This window comes from Sinocyclocheilus rhinocerous, unplaced genomic scaffold (assembly GCF_001515625.1).
Source record: "Sinocyclocheilus rhinocerous isolate Xijiao unplaced genomic scaffold, SAMN03320098_v1.1 scaffold4514, whole genome shotgun sequence".
In the NCBI taxonomy this organism is placed as follows: domain Eukaryota; kingdom Metazoa; phylum Chordata; class Actinopteri; order Cypriniformes; family Cyprinidae; genus Sinocyclocheilus; species Sinocyclocheilus rhinocerous.
In genome coordinates, this window is record NW_015634824.1 from 175,988 (window position 1) to 190,302 (window position 14,315).

General features: G+C 42.8%; 1 long non-coding RNA gene across 1 annotated transcript; it reads right to left on the reverse strand.

Moving 5' to 3' along the window:
• Positions 1-1,276: 1,276 nt before the first annotated feature.
• On the reverse strand, positions 1,277-13,862 carry LOC107745956 (uncharacterized). The gene is made up of 3 exons (XR_001640644.1): positions 13,769-13,862; positions 10,543-10,546; positions 1,277-1,287 (listed from the first exon to the last, which is right to left on the reverse strand). It is a non-coding gene; the product is annotated as an uncharacterized LOC107745956 (long non-coding RNA).
• Positions 13,863-14,315: the final 453 nt, after the last annotated feature.

Below are 14,315 nucleotides of genomic sequence, written 5' to 3' on the forward strand. Positions count from 1 at the left end.
GTGGCGCCAGGATCTGATTTACGAACATCCTGTGTCTTGGGCCTCTGTGGAATTCGGCTCCTCATGTTTCAGCCATGTTCTTGACCAAATCTTAAATTGTCTGATTCGGTCTGATACCCTACATTTTGTATTGTGTGCACTCAGGCAACAACAGCCTTGATGTCCCTTTCTCATCCATGATCAGATTCAGTCTAACTGCAGCAGTGATGGTCGTGATGGACAGCAGAGACAGGTGAAGGTCAAACGCTGAGGAAAACCATACTAGGTAGGGTTGTGGAGCTACTGATGCTGTGAGGTGTTAGTGCACCTGTCCATCTTATGTTCTTTTTTTTATTATTACTGCAGAACTTATAATTACATACAAGCTTAGGGAAAGATGGTAGTATCTTTAACAATGATCATAATCACAAAAAGCAGAAAATATAAATATAATGGGTTTGCACACCATAGTATGAGATTATATACAGAGAAAAAAGGCACAATGACAAGGTTAAATATCTTTGAATAATCATAATATTCATTATATTCATATAATCAATGCCTGCATTTGTTGTTTTTGTTGTTGTTGTTTATAAGCCAGAGGGATGCAACAAGAGAGTTCAATTCAATAAGAAAAAGAGGAAAACAAAGGATGAAAAATTGTGCACATAAAATATATATATATATATTCAAGAGATAACAATTTTGGGTTATCGTAAGGAAAAATAATATATTTAAGGATTAAACTGTGGGTCATAACAGAAATCAACCGAAAATTTATTGGTTATACTACAATCACAATAAAAGGGCAGCTGTTTCTTCAACAAGACCACAAAATGAGGAAATTTCATAAACATCAACATATTTACAGAGAGATCAATTAAGCCTGTCACTCATATCTTTTAAAGGGTCATAAAATCCCAAAACACATTTTTTTGAGATGGGAACAGATATGTACTGGCTGCACATCACTGAAAAGACTAAACGCACTCATAAATGTTATCAATAAGTGGAAATTGGTTATTTTTATTTTTATATTTTTACGAATCTACGTCAGCTGGCCCTGAGCTAATCAGAGCTGAACTTTGGGTGCAGGCGGTTGGTTTGCCGTGTTCTACCAACACAACTGGAAAATATGTTTGTAACAAACATTTTGCACCAGAGAACTTTGTGATTTGGGGACTAGTGGAATCCAGTTTTGTATGGGATTACCTTTGTGCCAATTAAAATGAATGTAATTTTTCAAGAAACTTATGAAAATATAAATTGAAACTGAATAAAATGTCTTTGAAAGTACTTACAAATGCACTTCCAGAGTTTTCATTTACGCTTCTAAAGTTTTCATTTACGCTTCTGAAGTTTTCGTTCGCCATTCTGACACAAATCTCTCGTGGGGGCGGGGCTAGCATCGGTGTGTTCTCATTGGCTACTGAGTTTTTGATTGACAGCTTTTTGACCAGGAAGTGAAGGCGTCAGTAACAGTGTTGCCTTGCCAGTGTGGATGTGAGCGTCTGTTAGCGTGATATGTGTGACATTTCGTGCTGTTCATGCTGTTCGTGCTGTTCATGATGCCAAACGAGCGATCACTGTGACGTGCCGCGATTATATCCATATATGGAGTGATGTTTATCATGTCAGATGATCGCTTATGGCTTATAATGTACAATGTGATGCGTTATTTCCCTTCTTGGATGATATATTTCACCAAAACTGATGAGGATTTAGTATGCTTTGGCTGTCTTTATGTACAAATGGATATTTATTATTGTATATGCCTAGTTATTGTTAGTTATTCACTATCTTTAGAGTGAAAGTGACGTGACATGTGGCCAAGTATGGTTACCCATACTAGGAATTAGTGCTCTGCATTTATCCCATCCTAAGTGCACACACACACAGCAGTGAACACACACACACCGTGAACACCCACCCAGAGCAGTGGGCAGCCATTTATGCTGCGGCGCCCAGGGAGCAGTTGGGGGTTCGGTGCCTTGCTCAAGGGCACCTCAGTCATGGTATTGAAGGTGGGAGAGAGCGCTGTACATTCACCCCCCCCACCTACAATCCCTGCCGGTACGAAACTCAATTAGTGCTCTGCATTTATCCCATCCAAAGTGCACACACACAGCAGTGAACACACACACACCGTGAACACACACCCGGAGCAGTGGGCAGCCATTTATGCTGCGGCGCCTGGGGAGCAGTTGGGGCTTCGGTGCCTTGCTCAAGGGCACCTCAGTCGTGGTATTGAAGGTGGAAGAGAGCACTGTACATTCACTCCCCCACCTACAATTCCTGATGGACCTGAGACTCGAACTCGCAACCTTTGGGTTACGAGTTAGACTCTCTAACCATTAGGCCACGACTTCCCCAGCATCTTGATACCTCTGATGAGGAGATAGTTGGCAGAGCTCGCCCTAAGAGTCTTACTCGTCCTCCAACCTACCTAGAGCAGTATGAGGTGCAGTTTCCCCGACACAGAACTTTCTCCGAGCCTGATGTTTTCTGCACTGTGGAGACACCTGTTCCAGCCTGGTCCCTGTCCTTTCAGCCATGTGTTACTGTTCCTGGTGGTGACCGTGTCCGTCCTGATGGCTCACAGATCCTGACATCCAGTTATCAGCCTGCAGTGGGCCCTCAGCTAGTCCCTTCCTCACCTTCAGCAGCTGATTCAAATGCTTCTGCCCATCTCAGTGAGCTACAGCACCTGCGCCACGAGCGTGCAGCCTTCGAAGCTGACCTGAGAGAGTTGAGAGCAGTGCGTGCAGAAGTTAGAGAGTTAGTTCAAGCAGCGCAGTCCCTTCGAGCAGACCTTAGCCAAGCCAGAGGCCAGCCTCTTTTGCCAGTGCAGCCCTCGGCTTTGTGGTTGTCCAGTCCTCCAGTGAAGCCCTGTGTATCCACTCCTGTAGTTGATTATGATCCTTTCCCTGATCTTCCTCCAACCGCCTTGGCCTGAGCCTGATGCAGCCTTAGCTAGACAAGTAGGTGACTTTGAGTTGTCCGATGCAGCTACTTCCTATCAGCCTGTGGTCTCAGGGTCTCAGCAGTATCCCTTGGTGCTCCCTACCTCTCGTTCGCGCCCTCTTTGACCTAGTGTTCCTGATGTTGGTGAATTCCCTCCGCCTCCTACTCCCGAGGACCTCAGAGAGTTGCTCACACCTAGTGCCATGCCATTGCCTGCCCACGGCAAGTTAGCGCCTGCCAATCCTCGTGTCCCAGCCTTTTGTAGGCCCCCCTCCTACGATCCCCAAGTTTACTCATCCAGATCCTAGTGAGTTCGCTCACCTTCGCATCGCCCTGGAGAACCTGCTCCCCCCAGATGGCACTGAGCTGTTTAAGTACCAGATCCTGGTAGACCACCTTAAGTTCGAGGAAGCTAAGATGATAGCTGATGCTAATTTGAATTCCTCTACCCCCTTCACGGACACTATGTCAGCACTTTGTGACAAGTACGGCCAGCCACATCAGTTGGCCTTGAGGAGGATAGCTAGTGTACTTGACAGTCCCAGCCTTCCAGAGATTTGCTCTCCGAGTTCAGTGCCTGGTCGGCCTGTTGAGAACCTTAGGACGTGATGGGGAGTTGGAGTTGAGTTGTGGTTCCCACGTCGCACGCCTTCTAAGCAAGCTTCCCCCAGAGCAGAGAGCGGAGTTTGGCGCCATATGTTTCATCAGCCTGGTTCTACCCCTAACCTTGTGGACCTTTCGAATTGGCTTCGGTACGAGACCTGGTGTCAGAGTTACGATGCAGAGTTGATGTCTAAGAGCTCACATGCTGGCAAGAGATCTGTTGCTATCCTGCATGGAGTTGGAGCATCCTCAGCCCCATCCTCATCCTTGTCCCCTTCCCCAGTTGAGTCTTCCATGCCTCGGAGAGGATCCATGCAGCCAGCGAAGCATGATAGATCGAAGTGTTATTGTCCTTTCTGCGATGCGTCTGAGCATTACCTGAGTCAGTGTGCTTCATTTGCCCAGCTTACCCCTGATCAAGTTAAGACCTGGATCCGTAGTCACAATCGCTGTTGGCACTGTGCCAGATCCCAACATGCTGCCCAATGTGATCTGAAGAAGCCCTGCAGTCTTTGCCGTGGCCTACATCTTCGCTCCCTTCACGACGTGAATGTCAGTCCTTCCTCTACTGAGGATTCTGCTACTGTGGAGAAGAGTTGCTTCAAGAGTTTCTCCTCAGACAGGTTCTTCTTGGATAAGCCTTCGGTTAGCGGCCGTGTGATGCTCAAAGTGGTTCCAGTGCAGCTCTGCCCCTCCTGGATGACGGGTCTGAGGGAACAATCCTGCTGTCCACTGCCGTTGAAGCCCTAGGCATTCAGGGTGTTCAAGAAGACCTTCTATTACGGACAGTCAGAGACGATGTTCAGGTCATTCGTGGTCGTTCCATATCCTTCCAGATTTCTCCCGTCTACCGACCGCAGATCGGTTATCAGATCAGTCACGCCTTTACTGCAGTACAGACACTTTAGGGGCCTTCCTATTCATACACTTACTGATGTCCAGCCCTTGCTCCTTATAGGTTCTGACCAACTGCACCTTATCACCCCCACTGAGCCTGTTCGATGTGGTGGCCCAGGAGCGCCAGTTGCTGTTCGTACCCACCTGAGATGGACACTTCAGGGTCCTGTTCCTTCTATGGGTTGTCCTTCGACTCCTCGCCAGTGCCTGCTTACCTCTTTGGTTCTTGACCAAGATGAGCTCCTTCATCACGTTCAGAAATTGTGGCAGTTGAATACAGTTCCTGACCGTGAGTGTAAAGAAGTTACTCGTTCCAAGCAGGATCAGGAAGCCCTTCAGCTGCTTGACTTCAAGGCCTTTACCCTAGAGATCGAGGGTGTTCGTCGCCTTGCCACTCCCCTTCTTCGTCATAGAGATATGCCTCAGTTAAATGGTCCGAGAGATTCAGTCCTGCCTAACCTCCGCAGTATGGAACGGCATCTGCTGAAAGATCCTGAGAAAGCCGAGACCTACTGAGTGGAGATGCGGAGACTCCTTGAAACTGGAGCTGTCCGTGTAGTGCCTGCTTCTGTTACTGATACCCCTGAGTGTTGGTACATTCCTCACCACATTGTTAGCCACAATGGGAAGTCCCGTCTTGTCTTTAATTGTTCCCGTCAGAGCCTTAACCAGTACCTACTGCCCGGACCTACCCTTGGAGCCTCATTGTTAGGTGTCCTCCTACATTTCCGAGAGCATCCTGTAGCTGTGAGCGGAGGTATAAAGGCGATGTTCCACCAGGTTCGCCTCCTGCCTGAAGATCGTCCTCTACTCCGCTTCCTATGGCGAGATTTGCAGATGGATGAGGCTCCTCGGACCTTCGAGTGGTTGGTCCTACCCTTCGGCACCACCTCCAGCCCTTGTGCTATCTACGCACTCCAGCACCACACTCATCAGCACCCCTTAACAGATGAGGAGATTCATTTCTCTGTAGAAAGATGTTTCTACGTAGATAATTGTCTCCAGACCCTACCTACTGCTGATGCAGCCTGGAGTCTGATTGATCGCCTGCACACTATCCTGTCTGGGGCTTGATTTGAGATCCGGCAGTGGGCCTGTAACGATCCAGCTGTATTAAGTCACCTACCTCCTGAGGCTCGAGCGACTAGTGTGGAGTTGTGGCTGACGGAGGAGAAGGCAGATGTCCCTGAGTCCACGTTAGGGTTGAGTTGGAATTGGCAGTCCGACACCTTGTCCTATAAACACAGACCCATGATCTATGCGACCCCTACCTTGCGGAATATTTACCGGGTCCTTGCTACACAGTATGACCCTCTGGGACTGCTCATTCCTTAAACAACCCGTGCGAAAGTGATCGTTAAGCACCTTTGGAACAAACAGAGAGAGTGGGACGATCCCAACCTGCCTCGTGATCTTCTCCATTCCTGGATGCAGTGGGAAGAAGAACTTCGCTGCCTTCCTAGGGTCTCTCTTCCCCGGCCTTATGTCCCCCCTGCAGTTAGGACTGAGGGAGTTACTCACAAGGTCCACATCTTCTCAGATGCCTCTGATAAAGCCTACGGAGCCATAGCTCATCTACGTACCGTTGACCCAACCGGTCAGACCTACCTCTCCTTCCTTATCGTTCGTTCCCGTGTTACCCCTAAGAGAGTACACTCCATTCCCAGGTTGGAGCTCTGCGGGAGCTTAGTCACAGCCCAGCTTGCGAAGTTGCAGGCAAACGAGTTGACCTTGACGATCCAGTCTACTGTGCTGTGGACCGATTCTACCACGGTCCTTCAGTGGTTAAAGTCAGAGTCCTGTCGCTACCGAGTCTTCGTTGGCAATAGGATCGCTGAGATCCAGGAGCTTACCGATCAGTGCTCTTGGCATTATGTTAGCTCTGCAGATAACCCTGCTGATGACCTCACGAAAGGGAGATCTCTTTCCTACCTTGCTTCCCCAAACCGGTGGTCCCGAGGACCCACTTTTCTTCTCCTTGACCCTCGAGAATGGCCGGTCCTTCGTACTTCTGAGCCTGGTGAAGATCCAGCAGAGTTGCGCAAGTCTACCTTTTGTGGAGTAACTACTTCACCGACCACCTGTAGCCACCCTGATAGATGGAATTACCCCACTTGGATAGACCTGCTAGATAGACCTGCTGGATGTCACTGCCCGAGACCTACAAGGTGACCCAGATTCTGGCATAGTTCCAGAAGCCACAGATTATTGTCGTGCTGAAGTCCATGTCCTTAAACGCGTCCAACAGGAATCCTTTCCTGAAGATTACCACCTGTTACAATCTGGAAAGTCAGTTAAACCTAGTAGCTGTCTAGTCGCCTTGGCCCCTGAGATGGATCCATCTAATGGCTTAATTAGAGTGGGTGGTCCTTTGAGGAGAGTGGCTGACCTTGCAGATTATGTTCTCCATCCTGTAGTCTTAGACCCTAAACATCCAGTTACTTGCCTGATCATCTGCCATTATGACAACAAGCTGCATCATCCTGGATCGGAGCGATTGTTTGCAGAGATACGCAGACATTATTAGATCCTACGAGGCCGTGAAGCTGTTCGACGGTTTCAACATACCTGTCCGGAATGTCGCCGGTGGAGAGGTCAGCCTTCCGTGCCTCAGACGTCTGATCTACCCTCTGCCCGCCTTCAGCTTCACAGGCCTGCCTTCCATTCATGTGGGATGGATTGCTTCGGTCCTTTCCTAATCAAGATTGGTAGACGTACAGAGAAGCGTTGGGGTGTTCTGTTTAAGTGTCTTACCACTAGAGCCGTACACTTGGACTTACTCCCTAGCCTGAGTACGGATTCCTTTCTTATGGCCCTTCGGAGGTTCATCGCTAGGAGAGGCACCCCAGCGCAGTTATGTTCAGATCGAGGGACCAATTTCCATGGAGGCGAGCGGGAGTTGCGTGAAGCATATGCTGCCTTAGCTCCTGACTTGCAACGTCATCTTGCACGCCAGAAGATCCACTTCTGCTTTAATCCGCCATCAGCCCCTCACTTTGGTGGAGTTTGGGAGAGGGAAGTGAGATCTGTCAAGTCAGCCTTGTACACCGTTCTGGGTTCCCAGTCTGTCCCTGAAGAGGTTCTGATGACAGTTTTGTTGGAAGTCGAGGCTATCCTTAATTCAAAACCCTTGGGTTACGTGTCCTCCGACGTGGCCGATGCCTACCCAGTGACCCCTAGTAGTCTCCTCATGGGGCGGCCGGATGGATCTTTACCTCAAGTCATTTACCCAGAATCCGAGATGTTAAGTCGCAGAAGATGGAGACATTCTCAGATCTTGGCCGATCAATTCTGGTCCCGATTCATCCATGATTACCTTCCCTGCAGACTAGGCAGAAATGGCAAGCCACGCCTCCTGACCTCTGAAAGCATACCTACGTCATGATTGTCGACCCTCAGTTGCCCAGAGGTTTATGGCCTGTAGGTAGTAAAGTCGTTCACACATCTCAGTCCCGATGGTCATAGCAGATCAAGGATCGGATCTATACCCGACCAGTGGCCCACCTGGTTGTCCTACCAACCTTGCCTTTAGATTATCCTGGAGTCTCTAACCCTCCAGCACAGAGTCGCCTTTCCTAATTACAATGTTGTAAAGGCTCCTTTAAGAGAGAGCTTTTATTCTGACATTGTACGTCATTTTCCGGCTGAGTAGTCTCGTGAGTTGAGCTGCTGTTGCCTGCTGAAGTTGATATCTGCTGTTGTTGAATGCTGAAAGGACGTTTATTCCTGTTTATTTCTGATATTTCCTGCAGAAGTTACTTTGAGGTGTTAGTCATTGACCTACAAGTAAGCCTGTTTGCTTTATTTTTGTGTTTATTGAGATCGGTATTGAGTTATTTATAACTGCGTCACACACACATGTCCAGACATGCCCGCAGCCGTTGTTTCTGTTAGTTTAGCTTAATGATGCTGTTCTATATGTGATTATTTCTTCTTTATTGAGATGTATATCACTGTTTTGGTTGTCAATGATACCTTTATGACGTGATTTGACATTTTGAGCTGTTCATGATGCCAAACGAGCGATCACTGTGATGTGCCGCGATTATATCCATATATGGAGTGATGTTTATCATGTCAGATGATCGCTTATGGCTTATAATGTACAATGTGATACCTTATTTCCCTTCTTGGATTATATATTTCACCAAAACATGTTACTGATGAGGATTTAGTATGCTTTGGCTGTCTTTATGTACAAATGGATGTTTATTATTGTATATGCCTAATTATTGTTAGTTATTCATTATCTTTTATTGTATTTCTTGTGTTCCAGACTAATGCCTCTACTGCCTGTTATTGATAATCTCATATCAATACATTTCCTAAACCTGATCACCTGTGTCCTCATCCTTATATAATTATTGTGCTCTAACCGGCACCCAAGGGGTTCAGACAGAAGTATTCACAAATGATGCGTCATGCCAAACAGATGTTGATTCGCCGATCAAGCATGTATCCACACAGCACACATGGAAACCAGAGCTTAGAAGCAAGAGTAAGAATTGATTTTTCTTCTTTTTGTTCTACCTCTAGTCATCATTTTGAATTTAAATACAATTGAAGTGAATTGAATTTTTTTTTATAATTAGGCACTCAAACTTAACAGCATAGAAAACATGTTAGCTGCAGTACCATCATGTAGAACACATCATTTGAGGAAGGCCCTCTAGCTGTTTCAACACCGTAAAAAGGCCTAGAAGAGAAGCTACAGATGACATCACTTTCATCCAGAAGTGACTAACCACAGCATCTATGATGAGAGGTGAGTAATTGAGTATGTGTACTTTTTGATTTGCCTGCTGCTAATATCATTAGCAATAAACATCTGGCACAGACATCAATTAATTTTCATGTTTTTGTGTTTGCTGTATTTTAGCACAGTGATTGAAACCCCACATTATAAAATGAGGAAGTTTGTTGTTTATGAAGAAAACCTCATTGAGCTCTTCAGGAAGTGCCCTGTCTGCACAAGGAGCTGTGTTGTACATGCTATGACTGTGGGAATGCTTCTGTGCGTGGAGCAGGTTTGCACACACTGTTAGCATCAGAACACTTGGACAAGTCAGCCATATGTCGCAAACAAACAGGAAATATCCAGCTGTCTGCAGCTGTAATTTTTAGTGGAGCCTCCTTCTTGCAAGTGGAAAAGGCAAGGCACTTTTTCTTTACACACCTATGAAATCTCTCTGCCAATTGTAGTATGACTAACTTTCCTCTTTCTTTGTGTCTAGTTCTTGCAGGCATATAATATCAAAGGAATTAGTCACACAACCTTCCTGAAACACCAACTGAATTTACTTTTCCCCACAATAAACTGGCTGTGGAATGTACACCAAGGTACAGTTATTTCAGAGGCCATCAACAGTGGAGACACCGTTTTGGGCGGTGACATGCGAGCAGACTCTCCTGGTATGTGTAATTTACTAAAAATATTATGTTATGCAGTGTTTCATATTTTTCAAAGTTAAACAACCAAAAATATTAATTTTCTAATGATTAATTATGCAGGGCCTACACAGTGATGGACCTAAACACAAACCGGATAATGGATATTCAGCTTATTCAGGTATTTTTTTGTTTATGAATGTAAATTCAGTGCTAACATATACATGTCTGGTATTATTCTGAGACATTTTCTGAATTAATCACTACTTTGCAATAACATAACAATTTTATCTTTTTTCATAGAGCAATGATGTCGGTAACAGCCAACGCATGGAAAAGGAGGGGTTGCAACGATGCCTGTGACAGCTGGAGCAGAGAGGGCTCCGTGTTCAAAAGATTGTCACGGATAGGCATCCTGCTGTCATGAAGTTCCTCAGGGACTTGTTGCGCTTGTAACGTCAACATGGCAGATGGTGCCTGGATCGAATTCTTTTTTTTTTTTTTTGAACAATATAAATTTACAAACTCAAATGGGGAAGAATAAAATGCATATGACAAAATATACACTTTTCCAATCACATCTCCATCATACATAAATGTGTGTGTATATATATATATATATATACGTATACATACAATAACAACAAACAAAACAAACATTCTTTAAACATTTCAGGGGGTTGCAAGAAAAAAAAAGGTACAAAATCTTACCATTCTTAAAAGGAAAGAGACTCATACATGGTTTTATACAATTCCCCAAGGGATTGATTATCTTTGGATAAGTGTTTTAAATATTCTAAGTACTTTTTACATTCATTTTTAAAGCAATTTAAAGAGGGTTTACTGTTATTCCACTTACTTTTGTGTATATGATATTTACCCATTGTAATAATAATGTTTAACATCAATGACATCATAACATCAACCATCTGCATAGCCACAAACCAAAACCTGAAACAAATTTAGTGATGTAATATCAGTGTTGATATCTAGCCAGCTGTAAAGATCCTGCCAGAACTTCAATGTGACTGGACAAGAAAAAACAAATGTTCAATGGTTTCAGGCTCTTCTAAACAAAAAACACAAGGATCTACCTCAAAACAGAATCTTTTACGTAAAATTTCGGCAGCTGGATACACATTATTAATAATCCTAACTGAATATCCTTCGTTTTAGGTAGAATTGGCCATTTAAGATAATTACAGAATTTGTTTTTAAATATTTCATTTTCAAATTGTTTTAATTTTGAAGGTGTATTGAAGTCTGCAAATAATTTACATTTTAATACATTCCCTATTACTTTGTTCTTACATTTTTTGTCCCCAATATATACTTCTCCAATCTTTAACTCGGGCAATTTAACAGATACATTTGAATACGAACGAGTGTTTTGTATTAATTGTTTTAAAGCAAGAGGGATGGTTCAAAATTTCATTTTGAATTACTTTTTGATCACCTGTTATAATTTCATTAATCTTAAGCTTACTAATTTTTTTCTTTGTCTTTGTTTTTCAAGGCCAAAAAAATATGAACTTTTTTTCTCCTTTTTAATCCACCGCGCCCTTGATCGAATATAAGCTCCATTTGCTTTTTCTGAATACAACTCATCAAGTTGAGATTGCAGTGACTGTAATTTTGCTGAATTTTCTGGTGATTCTTGTGTATTAACTGCCAATGAGTTTATTTCTCCAATCAGTTCCCTTTGTTTCTGTTTTCTCCTCACTGATAAAAATGTGCCTATATCAATTGCTATTTGTTTAACCTTAAATTTAAAACATTCCCATTTATTTAATTTAGACATATCTAGCTTTTCAATCTCCTCAATGAGAGCCAACACCTGTTGATAAAATCTATCATTCTTTAACAAGTCATTATTAAACTTCCAAATATTAGGAGAAATTTGAGGTTTCTTAAAGACTGATAAGGACAGAGTAACCATACAGTGATCTGTAAGTGGGGCAGCTGTAATTTTACATTCCGAGACAATTTTACATAGTTCACAAGAAATAAGCCAATAATCTAATCTCGAACATTGTCCATTTCCTGAGGAGTTAAACCATGTATACTGAATGCTGTTTGGGTTAGATACCCTCCAGTAATCAACCACATTTACAGTTTTACAGAAATTTAATATAGTATCATTATACACATAATGTGAACCTCTTTGAGGTCTCCTGTCTAGCCATAAATCAGGGACTATATTAAAGTCACCCCCTATTATCACATTTTCTGCATTATACTTTTTTTCCCCCATTAATTTACCAATTTACCAAGTTTCTTAAACATTTCTCTATTAGCCACTTTGTTATTATAACCATAAATACAGAGTAATATATAACATTTGTCATGAATTTCTACTGCTATCATTAACCAGTGGCCTTCTGTGTCCCCTTTATGAACAATTACAGAGCCGTCAAATCTGTTAAATGATACCATCACTCCAGCTGAATGTGAAGATCCATGTGCAAACAAGGCTAAATCACCCTGAACTTTCCAAAATCTTTCATAATTTAATGCAGAATGAGTCTCTTGTAAGAAAACACAGTTCGCTTTTTATTCCTTGCAAAATAAAACAAAAAATAGCTTTACGCTTCATACTGTTTTTTTTAACCCCCTAGCATTCAAAGCTAGAAAAGAAATAGACATAAATTAAATTAATGTATAACCGTCTCATCTCTCAGCACACACTCAACTTTGTACGCAGGAGTGAACATGTTGTCCTTAATAACTCTATAACAAAACCATACCAACTGAAACATACAGTATTGCCTTTAGTTAAACACCTTTTCTTAAACAGTTTTATCAGATTATGTCCATTTGATATGCGGCAATCTTGAATACTTTAACGAGTCTACGTGTTAACTTGTGATCATCAGTTACGGGTCAACTCTGAGTCCATCAATAAGTGCATAGCCTTCTTTTAGGAAGGCTCTCTTCCCGTTTTTTCTGGCTTCTTGCACTTTTGGCCACAACTTAGCACGAGCTTCGCGATCTTCCTTTGAAAAGTCTTCTTTGAATTGTATGTTCATCTCTTTACACACTCTTGCCTCTCTTGATTTTTTCCACACTTCATCACGCACAGTCCGCATTGCAAACTGAATGATCACTGGCCTGGCTAACTTGTTAGTAGCGGCGTCGTTTCTTTATCCTAACCGATGCACGGTATCCACCGACTGCCGGAGCTTCTCCACGGATCAAGGAATCACCCGGGTAAGAATTCAGATCGCCGTTTCTCTTGTGACTTCTTTTTCCTTTTCTGGAAGACCGATCAGCCTGAGATCCCATCTTCTTTTGTACCTGGCATGCTCCAAACACTGCTGTCTCAGCGAGATGTTCCCTTTCCTCAAGTCTGCTACTTCCTTTTTCAGTTTGCCAATGTCTTCTTTAATCTCTTTAACTGCATGTGCATTTTCCTCCATTGTCTTTTAAATTATTTTCAGTCGCTGATCTTGCTCGTCAAATCTCTTAATTAGAGTTTGAATTGCATCGAAAATCACTTAATTTGTTATTTCGTCTGTTTGTTTAACTTTGTCTTTCGCCTTTGATCTTACTTTCGTAGGATTCGGGCTGGGCAGAGGTATATGGTCATGTCTTGTTTTGGCAGTTTCTACCATCATATCTTCAATTTCTTCTTCATCACATGCCTCTGCGAGAGCATTTAAGTTGTAGTCATGCTCAACTAGCCCGGTATCTGCTTGGTTGGTGTTTGCCATCGTTTACATTTAAGGAAAAGGAGAAAACTTGTGTAGTTAGCGCAACAAGTCCACAAGTTGAAACAAACTTGAAAATAACTTAACTATTGGTTGGTTTTTCATGTCAGAGATAACAATTTTAGGACGTTTCAAGCTATTTTCCTCAGAGCCTGCAAATCATCATGCATGCAAAATAGAAATCCATTTAATATGAACTTTGGAATATGAACAGAGAAAGCAATTACTGTGGTACTGTGGTACTTTATCATATGAAGCTAATCACTATCAGAATTTGTTTTACTGCATAAATTCGCAAAGTCATACCTCAAATGTGCATTTGTAAATTCTAATGTGCTTTAAAAATGTGGTAACACAAAGCATAAGGACAACAACATTTGTCCAACTCATCAAGCACACAATAAATGTTAGTAATTTTCATGGAAAATGAATATAAAAATGGTGTGTATACTTTTACTTAATTCCATATAATAATATGATTTATAGTTTATGATCAAATAGACATTCCCAGAATTCTATGCATTAACCATTAAATTACACAGTATGGAATGAGTACATCAAGTTCCCAGACGAGCTACAAAGTACATATTCTGACATAATATTATATGAGTAATGTATTCATGTTTTAATGAGTTAGCTAGCATAATGTAAAGCTAACAAAAAGTAATGTAGAAACATACTGCACTAGAATACATTGGTAGAGCCGACCTTGCTGGAAAAGCACAACAATACACAAAAGCAGCTGTTTTTAAACAAAATGCATTTTCATGAAAG